The 13,137-nt window shown below is 29.3% G+C and overlaps 1 protein-coding gene across 2 annotated transcripts in view; it reads right to left on the bottom strand.

The window, feature by feature from the left end:
• Antp (homeotic protein antennapedia) overlaps window positions 1-13,137 on the bottom strand; it is a 410,782-nt gene that overhangs the window by 271,596 nt on the left and 126,049 nt on the right. Inside the window, exon 1 of one of the 2 annotated variants that reach the window (XM_088257485.1) lies at window positions 8,172-8,603. The exons of the other annotated variant lie outside the window; for it this stretch is intronic. The gene's annotated coding sequence lies outside the window, so the exon portion shown is untranslated. Of the gene's footprint in view, window positions 1-8,171; window positions 8,604-13,137 lie in introns of those variants that run through there. 2 annotated transcript variants of the gene reach the window in all.

Genomic DNA, 13,137 nt, shown 5'->3' with positions numbered 1-13,137 from the left:
AGATATGTGGGTTTTCGAAAGATTAAGCCTAGCCAAAAGATGTAGGATGTAGATGTCACTGAAAAGTTTTTCATATGGATTTAATCAATTACATTTTTCTTTGCAATTTTATAAAATATATATCAAATTTGTCCACCCCCGTAGCATAATGGTCAGCGCGCTCGGCTACCGTTCTGAAGGTCCCGGGTTCGATTCCCAGGGGGGGTCAAATAAATAAAATAAATTTTTAACACTCTAATATTTCTTCAATATTACCCTGGACTGGTACCTGAAGCGGAGGGCTGATCACCTTTCCTTCATGTTTTAACGATCAAGATAACACTGCATTTATATAATGCAGTGCCCTATGCACCATTGGATGCGCATAAGGGTTTGGAAGAATATATTAAATTAGTCTTGAAGTCATCAAGAAAGACTAATGTTGAATTATTTTCGCCATATATTTTCATTTCTTAATTTTTACAAAGTAAAATAATAAATTTCCAAATTTAATACCTCATAAATAAATCAATTAGTTAGGTAAGTACCTACAATAAAGTTTTGTTTTAAGTATTTTAAATAAATTTACACAAATATTTTTTTTCCGTTTAAATGATGTTTATTTACTTTTTTCTTGGCCAATATTAAACAAAACAATGTACAATATTACTTAATAAAAATGTCAAAGACACGCGACACTTATGTTAAAAAATGGATGTTAATATTAAGATGATACATCGAAGACGGATGACATCAGACATGTTTTTTTTTTATATTAAACAATCGGTTATAACGTTTTAAGAATAGAAATATAAGGTGTTTCTTATGAATGATTCTTAATTATATAATTGATATTGAATTTTTAAAAAAAGGTCTACCGATAGTCTAATACTATACGTATTGTCCGCCTCCGTAGTGTAATGGTCAGAAAGCTCAGCTACCGTTCCGGAGGTCCCGGGTTCGATTCCCAAGGGGGGTAAAATAAATATAAGTGATTTTTTCACTGTAACATTTATTCAATATGACCCTGGACTGGTACCTGAAGCGGAAGGCTGATCACCTTCCCTTCATGTGTAAACGATCAAGATAACACTGCGTTTATATGACGCAGTGCCCTATGCACCATTGGGTGCGGATAAGGGTTTTTATTTATTATTATTATACGTAAAGTGTTTAGCAATCGTAAAATATTTAGAAAACAACTTACAAAAAAAAACTAATTTTTGAAGGCAATAATGATGTCAAATTGTAATCCAATAACAAGAAAGAACTGTGGACATAATAAATTAAACTAACCATAACCTACTTTTTATTTATATGGCAAATAAAAGTTGGAATTTATTATGAGAAAACACGGAAATTAACCGTTGGTACTACCTCCTATTACATAATTAATTTAAAATCATTATAAATTATACGTTTGGGTTGATATCTGCTCACTAAAATTGTGTAGCTTTATAATACCATACAATTAGCAATTTAATGGCTTTATATTCTGTCATGAACTTAATAATTAAACAATGTATTTATTCCGAATTATTCGATAGCCTAAATGTAAGGAAACTAAATTCGAGTTTCATTCCTAACTACGAATCGAAAATAATATCAATTTAAACTGAATGTACTCGTAAGTATATTCTAACCCCTATCCGCAACCAATGGTGCATAGGGCACTGTATCTTATTGAGGTAGTGTAATCTTGATCGTTACATGCATGAGTAATCAGTCCCGCGCTTCAGCGACTAGCCCAGGGTAATATTAAATAATTATTAGAGTGTAAAATTACTAATATTTATTTCCACCCCCCCCCCCAATTGGAATTGAACCAGGGACCTCCAGCATGGTAGCTAAACATGGTAGTCATTTCGCCTCGGAGGCGCACTAATTATTTCTGTCTTATTTTTCAGGATTCGGAATAATTGGCGCTTATGTATGAGGAGATGCATGAATGTGGAAGAGGCGAAAAATGTTTGAGAACTGAGAGTGGTGTGATATTCTATTATTTCAGCCTACCCCTGCGGGAAAGTGGTGTGATGGTTACATAGTTAGTAGTAATAATAATAAATTATTTAAGTGCTTTACAAATTTGGTTGCATGTCTTCAATTAGTCTAAGTTGTAATAGTCTTAAATTGAAATTATTTATAATGTAGCCTTATCTCTATATTAAAAGTCAATGTGGAAAGATCCATTTACTTGATCGTAAACACGTATGTGCGCAGTTATACTCTTGTTGCACATTTCAATGAAATCCGTGCCAAATGCATCACTTTCCTTCGCATTTGCATGATAAAGTGCAGTAAATCAACGTTTACATAAGTGCTTTTGCATTAATAAGATACGAATCTTGCTGGCTGTAAAATTATTCAATCGTTTTATCTAAATATCCTCCATTTTACTTTGTAAAATCAACAGTAGAAAGAAACATTTAAAATCAATTGTAGATGGGTAAGAAAAAACAAGAATTTTAACTGAAATGTAAACCTAAAAAATTGAATAAAAAAATATAAAAATGAAAATAATAAAATGGGTATATTGAAAATAAGGTTGCATTATTTTTACTAGACATAGACATAGAAAGGAGAGTGAATGCTGGGAACAGAGTGAATGGTGCACTAAAATCAGTTTTAACAAATAAAAATCTATCAGCGGAAGCTAAACTGGCAGTACACAATGGAGTTCTGGTTCCAACCCTTATGTATGGAAGCGAAGCGTGGAGTTGGCAAAAGAAGGATGAAAGCAGACTGAATGCAGTCGAAATGCGATCCCTCAGACGAATGTGTGGCAAAACGATGTTTGATAGATGTTCGAATGATGAAATAAGGAAAGAATGTAAGGCTGAGATAAGCATTATCGATAAAATTAAGAAAGGTGTGTTGAGATGGTTTGGACATGTGGAGCGTTTGAGTGAAGAAAGAACGGTTAAACAAATTTATGGGGCGAATGTAGTTGGAAAAAGAAGCAGAGGACGACTGAGGAAAACTTGGCACAATCAGGTATGTCAAATACTTGAAAGCGGCCGGGTCAGGAGTCGTAATAATCGTCGGGTATGTATGAGGAGATGCATGAATGTAGAAGAGGCAAAGAATGTTTGCAAAGACAGAGTGGTGTGGCGTTCGGCGTTCGATTCTCTCTGCCTACCCCTGCGGGGAAGCGGCGTGATGGTTAGTTAGTTAGTTAGCTATTATTTTTAGGCTATTATTCTACATCATAAAAAATCAGGTATCTACCTAAAACAATCGATTATCTTGTGGTGAGTTTTCAAAAAGAGTAGACACAATGGTTACTTTTTGAAGATATTTTCGTGTCGAAAATTGCAACAAAAAACAGCTAAATGCAGCCCACAATCAGCTTTGCATTTGAGTGTTGCGCAATACAAAAAATACAACAATACTTCAATGTCTGCAACATCCTTGAAATTGTACGTATAACCCAAAACTCGGTGAGGAATAAAGAATAAAGGTGTCTATTATCAATTTTAAAGCGTCGTTTTCCTTTTAAAAAATGATTTATGTGAGTTTTAAACGTATTCTTGAACAAATTTTGGCTGGACTCTTATTTTTTATTTTACTTAGCTGTAGAGTAAATTTATAACAGCATTTTTCAATACCTCAATATTGAAAAAAATATGAATTATCAAATCGAAGCACTTTTATCAAATATATAATAATTAACTATATAATTTAAAAATATGTATAAGTACACATGCATTTTATAAGTGAACGATGAATGATAAGGAGAGTGTTATATTACCATACCAAAAAGTTAACAATGCTTTTAATACACTACGAAATATATGCCTACACATTTTTTGCAACGTCAAATCACAGAAATATTATTTTTATTTGATGTTTCTTAAAATTATTCAAGTATAATTAAGTGTACAGGCAATAAATTATCCATGATTACAATTAATTCGCCATCACGGAATATTTTTATTAATACCTACCTTTATACAATAATTTTTTTAAATCGATTACCAGCAAGTTAACACAGTAAAAGATTATTTGAAATGTATATTTAACGCAAACTTTAAATCGTGAAAGTGATATTTTAGATTTGAAATTACGGCAAAGAAGGAAATTGTATTATTCACCATTAGAAACGCGTTATTAGTGGTGAATACAATGTACATATAAAAAAAATGAAATTATAATTATATAAATATAAATAATTAGTATACTTATATAAGATTAGAAAACTCCGATATTTAAAATCACAATTTTTAAAGCAATGTTCATGATTTGAAAAGAAAAAAATGATGACATTTATTTATTTTAAAATCAATCAAAATCAGATGAGCATTTAAAAAATATTTTAATAAAAATTAAACACTTGAATAATCCACTGAATTAAGTTTTATTTTTATTTACTACTAGTTTCGAAAACGACAACTGTTTTCATCTTCTGGTACAAATTAAAACTGTAAAAGTTTTAATTTGTACCAGAAGATGAAAACAATTGTCGTTTTCGAAACTAGTCGTAAATAAAAATAAAACTCAATTCAGTGGATTATTCAAGTGTTTAATTTTTATTAAAATAATCATGTCATTCCACAAAGTTAATGCCGAATCAATAAATAATAAAAAATATTTATTTAAACACAGTCAATACATGACAAATATAATACTAAGAAAATGTAGGGTCCATTAAATACGAGTGTATAAAAAGGGATCTATTATTATGTAGGACCAAGAAAGCCTTTTCCAAAATGTTCCCAAAGGACATAAGGTTCTCCTTACTGATGTATAAGGAATTCATTTAAGCGGTAAGATTTTCATTTCCAGGACCTTTTTCACAATATACGTGGGATACTTTATATTTCACCCAGCAAAAAAGGACTCTTTTTTTACCCTAGTAAGGTTTCGGGTAGCTGGGTCAGAATTCCAGAATCATCTTTAAAACCAATACAACCTCAATCTTAGATATATTATATGTAAGGTTTTGAATATAAAAAAAGTGATTTTTAGCAATGAATTGAATACTTTTATACATTATACGCGTTTAATTGTAATTCTATTAAATATTTTATAAAACTTATATTCGTTGAGATAAATATCTTATTGGGAAATGAAAACGAATATTAAGTAATATTTCATCTTGCATCTATCTTTGCAAATATACATTATGTTGCATATGGCTCAGTATTATTTGTTTATTTTATTTTTATTTTGATTATTAATTTTATTTTATGAATGACACGTATTAAAAACGGGAAAAAACAAAAAAAAAATACAGAAAGCGCGTTCTGTTTCCCAATAACGTATGTATCTACAGTATTTTGTTAAATAGCAGGATGAAAACATGTACTTCAGTATGTTTTCAGTTACTGAAAAACACGAAGCAAATATTGGAGTATTTGGAAAATCGGAATAATTTCATCTTAACTTTTACACCCAAGTGTACTGGGATAACAAACTTGTAGGGGATGGAACCGAAACGAATTTACCCTTTCCGTTTCATCCCCCCCTCCCTTCCCGCCGGTCAAACCACCCCTTGTAAAGGCTCTCACACATTTCAGCCGGACCGATTTCACGAACGACCTTTGTGGGCATGAAAGGATTATTTTACTCGGAACTAAAATGTTTTGTGAGTCGCTTCGGCGTGTTTTTGGGAATACAAGAGAAAATGTTTTGCGGAAATAACAGTTCTCTTTTAAAACTCATTGGATTATATACCAACATAAATGTAGAAATATAACCTAATATCATTGCGTATTATATTATATATGCCAAATAATAAAGGTAGTAAAATACTGTATTTTTAAAATATTTATACCTACATATATACAAATCATAAATCGCTCACTCCTTTCAAGAACGTCATAAATCCAAAATCGTCAATTTTCAGTTTTGCATGTTTTCGGAATGCTCAAAAAATGTACTATATAGCAGTAAAAAAGGCATATTTTTAACTTAATATTTACTTGCTACAGGGCAGATAGTGTTGTTTTTGCATTTTGAAGAAAAGGTATTGTTTAATAATTTTTTTAAATAAACTAAATATTTTTCAAATGGAGAAAAAACATTCAGGTTTTAACAAAAAAGATCTGTTGCACTGTCAAAAGTTCAATAAGTGGGTTGATATTTATTTTTAATGCAGTGTATTATATTTTTAAACTTTAAAAACGTTCTCCTGAAAAATCAAGTTTTTTGATTTATGACGTTCTTGAAAGGTGTGAGCGATATGTTTAACATACTGGATTTATTAATGATATCAAAATAAACTCATATGTACGTAATACAATACAATGCATATTTTAGGGTAATGATTTTACGTCCTACCAACGTTTCGGTCATCCTTACAGGATCTTGTTCAGGGCATCGTGGTACTGATTTTTCAAATATGTTTAACTAATTGAAGTTCGATTTTTATTAAGTAAATGTCATGTTTTTTTTAAAACTTTAGTTTTTCTTGGTAAATACCTATATTAATAAAAATTTTAAGAACAAAAAAAACCACCAATAAAACATGAATTAAATAAGATATTTCCATAATGTAACTGCTGAATCAATCAATGAAATTAAATGTCACGTGTCTAAACCGTCAAAATATATCCATAATCTTTTAAACATAATATTAGAAATAATGATATTTTTGGATAACTTATTTAGCGCCATTTTCATAAAACTATATCAAGAAATGATTTGGCATAAAAATTCGATTTTAGGTAAATGCATACCTACCTTTTATCTATAATATAAAGGCATTAAGTCATGTGTAAAACTATGTATTCAGAAACTTTTGATAAATCACTTACATGCCTATCTGCTTAATTTTCTAAATTATTACTTTGCCGCTATTGACAGGGCAATATTAATTTTCATAATAACCTATGGATTGGTTGAAATTAAATGTGAAGTAAAGTTAAGATGTGATATGAAAGAATATATTTTGACATACTATTTAACAAGTGATCATATAACTAAAATTAGTTGTCAGCGAAATAAAAATCTTTAAAATAAACTACTTTATTATAATTTTGATACATTTTCAATGGTTTGGAATAATTATGTGGAATATTTGAATATTGATTTATTCGAGTAAAATCACAAAAATCAAATCAGTCTTAGATTTTTGTGCAAAATCTAAGACTTTAGAATAAAAAGCATACATGCCACAATGCCTGTTTTCTACAGGAGACAATATAAACCAAATATCTCTTTACATAAATATTATTTCTTATTTATGATTTAAAACGTATCATTTTTAAATATGTTTATCTACAGATATACGTTATTGCAAAGGAACCCTTATATTAAAATTGAAGAATATCAGACATTTGTTGCTTATGGTCGAAAGTCATAACTTGGGTAATAATATTATTAAGGCTCTTTTTAAGTAGGTGAATGATTTAGTATCTATACACAAACCTAATTGTTAATGTCAATATATATGTACAATATATTTAAATATATATATATATATATATATATATATATATATATATATATATATATATATATATATATATATATATATATATATATATATATATATATATATATATATATATATATATATATATATATATATATATATATATATATATATATATATATATATAAAGTGTTGTGAAATTATGGTAACAACTGCGCCGCCAAAATATACATTTAAAATTTTAACTAATTTTGAACACCGCTTTTTTTACTTTGACTGCTTTTTCTTGTGACAATAATATTAATTGCACAGATACGGTATTATTATTTATTTTTAAACATTGTTTCTATATAATGGACAATTTTTGACGCGTTCCACCGTTATTTATTGTGGTAGCAATAATTTATGATGTAATGAGAGTAATTAATTAAATAAGAGGATAAGATATTTACAACATTGTAGTATAATAAAGGTTTATACTTAAAAATGGCACCTACTATCTTTTAATTGAACTAAATTTTCACACTTCTTGACTGGTATAATCAATTTGTAATTATAGCAGTCTAGCGGGCTAGATTAATTTAATTAGCGCTATAAAACGAAGGTAACAGACTAGTAAAGTATGTAAAAAGAAGGTACCTGTGTTTATTAGAGAATTTGTTACTTAAGTTTGGATATTTTATATTTTTAAGGTTTCCCGCGCTTTTGAATTTGTATACATATAAAAAATGCCGTTAAATATGGGAAATTATTTAAAAAGTTTATTTTAAAATAATTGTCATATATCTAATCTACAAAATAAATGCAGACTTACATTGTCAAATGTTGTAGATGATTTTTCACAAACTTATTTTCACTCTTAACATAAATTGCACACAATTAAAATCTCACTTTTGAAGTTAATTTGACATTATAATTAAAATATAAATATACTGATTGCCACTGATTTCACTGCGTGAAATTATAATTAAAATGTGCTAAATAATCACAAATTGTATTAATAAAAACAATAGCACCAAAATACACTGGATTTTTTAAATTTCGCTTAGGGTAGAATCCGCACGATATTTATGATGAATCGATCAATTAGATTTATCTGTTTTGTTTGGATTAATATGAATCTGTTAATTTATTATGTTCGCGGTATCCGTCGCTGTATGCAGTCCGGTATCGCTAGTACGTATAACCCATACAACTTCTTCAGCCTTACTGACTGATTTCATAGTATAAACATATCATCGCAAGGCTTCTATAGTGTGACCGCACCGTGCCGAGAGCCGATTCTAAATGACGGCGATAGATGGCACTGCGCGCGATTTGAAATATAATACCGGCGGTCCCCGAAACCTAGAACGCCATTTGAAAAAAACCAGACCAAAAAAACTACAATCGGAGGCTGAATTCGGGCAAGCAAAACGGTCCATCTAGTAAAAATGCACGAGCTTTTATCACTGCATCAGCGGACGCGAAAGAAACACTTTGATTAAGTGCTCGTAAACTATACAATTATGTTTTTATTAATCTAGGCTGGAATTAAAAGCATTTTAGTTCCGAAGTCTTCGAATTTTTCTTTCAGTAAAAAGGCACTACATAAAAACGTATAGACTTAATGTACGCAATGTGTTGGAATTATATGTCATTTTTTACTAATTCCTTCGATTTGCATATCCATTTCGGTTCAAGGGTGGCGATTTTCGGAGGAAGGGGGGTTTCTACACGAGCGGACGTATACAAGTTTTTGACACGCTTGTTCTATTTCGGTTTGCGCGAGAGAGACCGATGATTTATTGTTCGCACGAATGGGGTCCGTGCGAGCGAGACGCGTACAGTTGGTGCAGGGCCGCTGCGAGTAGGTGGGTCATAAAGCATCGTAGGATGGGCCGAGCTGAAGGAGAATGGAGTGTACCATTGGCAGATCGATAATTAATCTTGCGCATCAAAAGTCACTAAGTATCATTACATTTGGAAATTTGCGTACTAGTTAATGTAATGATCATTTATCGAGTCACTTGTGATTTATTCCTATTAACCCACGCTTACAATAAATTATAACACCGACTTTATATCTAAGTACCTACATAAATACAAATAATGTAACATTTCATAGTACCTAATACAAGTGTATATTTATTTCATTGGAATATCGTAGTCATACAGGAGAAAGTGACCAAGTGCATTTTTTTTACAAAAGCGTAATTATTGACTATTTGATATCTTATTAGCTTAATATTGCCCTGAAAAATCCCAAAGCAATTTTAAACTGAGAATGATAATATATTGACTTTTAAAAAATGACTAACTGCATTGATGCAAAAGCGGCTTAAATGGCCCTCCTGAACATCTTGCTTTTAGTTAGTTGATCACTTTCTCTTGTACGACTACGATATTACTTATCAATTTTTTTATTTATTTAAATACAATAAGATTGTTTCGGTAGTCACCTTGTGGTAATATGTATTAATTTTTTATTTAAGTTTTACTTGGTAAATAATACTATTTCTAGTGGTATTTACCGAGTACATTTTTTCAATGATTTGAGTGGCAAGGCACATCATTTTGTAGAACTGGATTTTTCCTTTAGATTTTCAACAAAAGGTTTGACTTTATTCCAAAAATGTGACTTTGGATACTCAGTTTCGAAATATTTAGTACCTACTAGATGTACACTAGCAAGCTTTGCAGTGGCTCAGTCTGGTTAAACGAATAGTAAAAAAATAAATAATAAACACACTTTTATGATTTAATTATTTCACAGTGCTATCAAGTAATCAAAATATTAAAAGTCTGTGAATCAATAATGTAATGTGAAATGTAAAAACGTTAAAAATGCTCAGTAAAGAATGATGTCCGCCATGAGCAATGTTTAGCGTGCGCTGCTGTTACATTCAACAGATGGCGCTGCCATTAAAGTAAAAAACTTTTTTTAAATAAAAAAGTCGTAACTGACGTCGGAAAAAATATTTGGTAAATAACTTTCAAAAGATTTAGAACAAACTAACATTTATATTTTTATTAAAATGTACGAGTAAACGTAAGTCAAATAATAACGCATAAATAAATTAAGCTTGTATGCTTATGTTACGATGTTTCAAAATTTTAAAGCAATCAGTGAATAAATATAAATGATTCAATATTTTAGACAAACTAAAAATTAAATTTTTAATAATATAGACTGTCATTTAATTTATGACATGTTAAGTAATTCTAATTAATTGGAAAAATTATTAAGACATAAATATTACTCATAATTAAAATATTAAAACAGGTTATAAACCAGGATATGTAGCCATAGCTACCTGCTTGTTAAGGTGATCAAAGAAAGATATTTCAAACGGTGATAGATAAATACATGAATATCGATAATAAAATAATGCTCGCATTAGAAATGTAGATACATATTCTTAGAAAATAATTCCTATTACGTAATGTATCCGCAAATTAAAAATAATTAAAAACGTATCAATAACAAAATAAATTGGCGTTACCAATATTTTTTTCATCCAAAACTAGTCATTAAATCTCTGAAATCGATTTTTAAAAGCATCGCGGTAATTTTTCCAATTATCTCTCTACCTCCATTATTAAAACTGTTGGGGGGCTCCAACATTTTTTTTCTCTTTGGAAATATAGGAACACCTTTTGTGTTCACCTAACCCCGTGTGTTATTATAGCTAGACGTTATATTAAGATACCGCAGACGTTGGAATAATACAAACAAAATGGATCCCGGTAAATTAATTTTTAAAAAAAGTTTTGGGAAATATCGAAATCGATTAATTTTGAGATGAAAAACTTCCAAATCAAAGTGGTATGTATGTTCACGATCATGAGAAGAATCGTCAATGTTACACAGTGTATAAAGTTACGATTAAACCAGCCGATTGCAAGTTGAAAGTCCTAAAAATGAATATGCTTCTTAATTTTAATATTCAATCAATTATCGTGATAACAGTCGTCAGAGGTCAAATTTAGTGTCAAAATAATATTTTTAGAAAATTTATGTAGCGAAATTTTCGTAATATTTATACTACCTCAAGTTCGCTTGTACAAAGATATGGACAAAGGTTGTTTTTTTGGTTTAATCTTTCTAACTAACCACCATTTCCTCGCGAGAGTAGACGGAGTAAATAAAATGCCACACCAATCTGCCATCTATATGTAAAAAAAATATGTTAAGTATATAGAAATATTATTAAAGAAACAATTATAAATGGAAGTATTTGGGATTCTTTAAAAAATAAGTACATTTCTCACATCCTAAGAAACGGCTGATTGATACTAATATTGATGTCAACTTATTGTGAGATAAAGTTCATTAGTTATAGCACACATAGGAACCTACTTGAAAGGTATTGTTACAGTAAAATAATTTTCTTATACGCGGGATAGGTACGAACAGGACATGAAATTACAAAGCGTTATTTTTCTTTATATATATACATAGGTATATGATAGGTACGTAATAATGAGATTTTTTTTTTAGAATTTAAGCTCGAAAAGTATAAATACATTTCTGGTTTATATAAATATTCTTCAACAAACTGTATTCCAATCGTGCAGCTGTTATAGACATTTCCGAGGGTGTCTTATCACTAATAACTAACACCAGAAACCTAGTAAACTAAAAGGAAAATGTTTATACGAAAGGTTTTTAAATTTTAAATAAAGTATTAATAATATTAATTTTAAAAATCTGAAAATACTACTGTTTTCATTTCTAAAATTACCATAAAAAAGTCTTCCTATATTTAAGTTTTGTAATGACAGTTTTTGGTGGAACTGCATTTTATAGAATAGGGTACATAGGAAATACAGGTATGTATTTTATTTGACAAGGTGACAATTCATGTGGAAAAAACTACATATGTAGTTCGTATTTAATACAATAATCACCATGTGAAAATGCCGTTAAACATGGTGTGTATTTTACAGGTACCAAATTAATTGAGATATCTATAGTATTTATATCATTACCCGCCTACATTTTTAAATAATATGGTATCGTACAACCCATACATTTCATTATCATAAATAATAATAATTAATAAATAAACTTCTCATGATAATAATTAGTCAGCTGGGAGTTTAAGAACCAATATCATTTCCGGTGTAATAAAATATATTTTGGTGTCTAGTTACTTACGTAAAAGTACCTTACTATCTAGGTATATCGATAGCTCGCTTTTCAGTATTGTCAGATAAGTAAGTAAGTACTGACGTATTTTTTTCATATCTATGCAGGTATTCGTAAGAAAATACAAGAAGAACGGGTTATCTAACATCTTAATAATATTTAATTGATTGTGTATCAATGGAGATTTATTACAATATACGAAAATGTTTGACTTCCTTGAGAAATATATGTTTCCTACTTATGTGAAGCGTGGGTAGGCATTTAAACTTTTTGTAGACGCATTTCTTAACTTAAATTTTTTTTTATTCAACATCAACAAGTCAATTTATTTGTTCTCCATATTTCATTCATTATTTATGTTAGTATACCCATTACATTTAACTTATATCAAAAGTTAAATAAAACATATTATTTTTTATTTAACTTTGTGATTTTCTATTTTATTCCTGAAATTTATGGATTTTTTTATTTTTATTTTACAAAGTAAATATGTATAGTGTTTAAGTATTATTCAGCCTTAAAAAAATAGTGGTTAGGCGTAAACCCCGTAGAAATTATAATTAAGTTTTAATAAAATATTTACAGTGATTTTAAGAATTATGTAACAAAGTTATATTTTAATTATATAACAAATTATTATAATTAG

Source organism: Brachycentrus maculatus, unplaced genomic scaffold (assembly GCF_059751285.1).
Source record: "Brachycentrus maculatus isolate JH-2025_06_01 unplaced genomic scaffold, ASM5975128v1 h1tg000081l, whole genome shotgun sequence".
Taxonomy (NCBI): Eukaryota; Metazoa; Arthropoda; class Insecta; order Trichoptera; family Brachycentridae; genus Brachycentrus; species Brachycentrus maculatus.
The sequence above is the reverse complement of the archived record's forward strand: the minus strand, read 5'-3'. Positions and strand labels throughout refer to the sequence as shown.